This window comes from Ceratina calcarata, unplaced genomic scaffold (assembly GCF_001652005.2).
Source record: "Ceratina calcarata isolate Rehan_Ccalc_2016 unplaced genomic scaffold, ASM165200v1 scaffold1436, whole genome shotgun sequence".
Classification (NCBI taxonomy): Eukaryota; Metazoa; Arthropoda; class Insecta; order Hymenoptera; family Apidae; genus Ceratina; species Ceratina calcarata.
This window is the reverse complement of record NW_017135510.1, coordinates 10,623-13,287: the sequence shown is the minus strand read 5'-3', so window position 1 is coordinate 13,287 and position 2,665 is coordinate 10,623.

Below are 2,665 nucleotides of genomic sequence, written 5' to 3'. Positions count from 1 at the left end.
AAAAATTAATTTTAGACAAATTTCTTTACACATTATTCTTTCACAATGCAGTCATTTTTACTGTTTTGGGCAATATAGGTATATACTAAGTTTCAGTCTTTCTAGTGTTAATAATGAAAGATTGTAACAAATTTCTTTGAAAGGAATCAGAAGAGAGAAAAACTCGTCTACTCAATAAAATTGATAGAACGGGACTGTCGTTGAGTAAAATGGCCGGCGCTTGATTCAGTGGGATCTCTCTTGAAATAAGAAAGAGAGTTTGATAAACGGGGCGAGCGAGATCGTACGATGAACAGGCTTTGTCTAAATTTAGGAGCGTGAAACGTTATATGTACTTATGTATGTATCGCGATGGAGAATGGGGAGAAGAGCAGCTGCAGCGTCATGCAATTAATCGAATGCAACGATGCCCCGCCTGTAATTGGATCCCCGGCATCAGACCGATTGAAAGTAAACAACAGAGTGAAAGCTCTTCAACGAATTTTGCTCAAACGTTATTTAGACGTTTACTCTTTTCCTCGTCGTCGATAAATCATAATGTTTCGATCATTCATTCAGCCATTATTCTTCTAATCGTCGTTCAGATTTTCTCATAAAAAATAACACGTGAAGCGTCGATTTATAGCTTGCGATGCTCGGAGGGAGTTCACACTTGGACGGAGAAAAACTTCTTAAGGGATATTTATCATTCTGTTACCTCCATCTTCTCTTTCGCTCTTCCGTCTTGTTTTTCGACGGTCTCTCGCGCCGTTTTTTGCGACTCGTCTCGCAAGCTGCTCGGCGCGTTGCCTTCTAGTTTTTTTTCATCAAGACCAAACGTTTGCGACCGGATTTTTACACACTTTTACGTCGTAATAAAAAATAAAATGCGACGATGATTATTAAATAAATATAAATAGGATCTGGTATGAAACATAAACCGAGTAGTTTGTTTTTGTGACATCGCGTGACGCGTGAAGATTGGCAACCGGCCTCGCCTTAGGTAAAAGTTAGAAAAAGCCAGACGGGAACGAGTCGCGTTGCTCATTAAGTCAGTTCTCCTTCCTTGGGCGTCGCGGCGCTCGTTTCGAAACGGGTCGACCCTCTCTAATATGGCGCCGCGACGACTTTTCCACCCGGTCTACCCTTTTCTTGCTCACCCCGTTCTCGGGCTCGTTCCACCGTTCCAATGCTAATAACGCCCTTTTTCTATTGCCCCATCGTCGTGAGAAAATTAGTACCATTGTACAGTAAAATTCAACGACGTACGACTTCCATCATTGAATTTTTAAAAATTCCCAACAGAAATTAATTAACGCGACTAGCATCGATTCTAATAATGAATTGTTGAATTAGCTTTATCAGGTAATTTGAAATAGGATTTGAAATAGGATATTCATGTCCCTTCTGTAGGTGAGTTTGATTGTAAATAGGATCACGTAGGAACAGTCACAATAGGGACGCGACCGAAACAGAGAGAAAAAAAAAAAAGGTGCCTATGTTAGGCGAAAAGTAAACGGTTACCAGTTCGGTTTCGACATCTAATGCGAACAGTCGCAAAATCATAAGCGGGTTACGTAGAAAAGATTACACTTATTTCTAAAATAAATTCCTTCTAAATTCGAATTGTACGGTCTCTACAGGTTATGGGCCCAGCACGCTTCCACTGCGCCAGTGAATTTTGTTAAGAAATAAAATATTACGTAATCAGTGCCACGTGTCGCGCCGGTTAGTTGAGTGTACAGTATTGCCTTTGGTTAAGTTTTATATTGTAAGTGCTAGCAGCATTGTTTCTAATCATGGATGATAAGGAAACGTTCGATCTCACCAAGCTTAATGAGAAGAACTACAATATGTGGAAATTCGGAATCGAATTTTTATTAGATGCTAAAGGCTTGTCTGGATACATTGACGGAACTGAACCAGAGCCTGAAAAGGTCTCAAATAAAGCAGACTGGATCGTCTGGAGGAAGAAATCATCGCAAGCTGCGGTGATTTTACTGAGCTCCGTAGAAAAACACATTCATGCAAATGTACAAAATTGCAGAACACCCAGAGAAATTTGGGAGAAGCTACAAGCATTGTACGGAGCATCCAGCCATAATGCAAGGGACAATGCATTGCAAGAATTTTATGATTTCCGAATAAAGGACGGACAGTCAATCGCTCTACAGCTAGAGCAATTCGAATGTATCTGTAGGAAACTTGCAGATGTAGGTGAGCCGCAAACAGATGCAGCTATGATTATTCGACTTTTACATGGATTGCCGCAAAGATTTTCACCGTTTCGGATGGCGTGGGAGTGTACGCCAGTAGCTCAGCAGAAAAAAGACAATCTTGTAGCAAGGTTACTACGAGAGGACAAGCGTCTGTGCGAAACAGAAAATCATACAGAGTCTTTAGCACTTCAAATAGAAGCTCTGAAATTAAAAGTGAATAGCCAATCAGCCGCAAGCAGCAAACCACCCGCAGCGACGAAAACCAAAGCTGGTAAAGTCAACGGGAAGAAGAATATTGAAGAGCTAAAGAAGAGAACAAAGTGTGCAATTTGCAAACAAAAAGGACATTGGGCGCGAGAGTGTCCTAATAAGAAAATCAACGATGAACAGCAGACATCGTATACAGCATCAGCAAATATAAGTGATGTAAGTGCATTTTATTCGAAAACAGCAGATAGTGATACTGA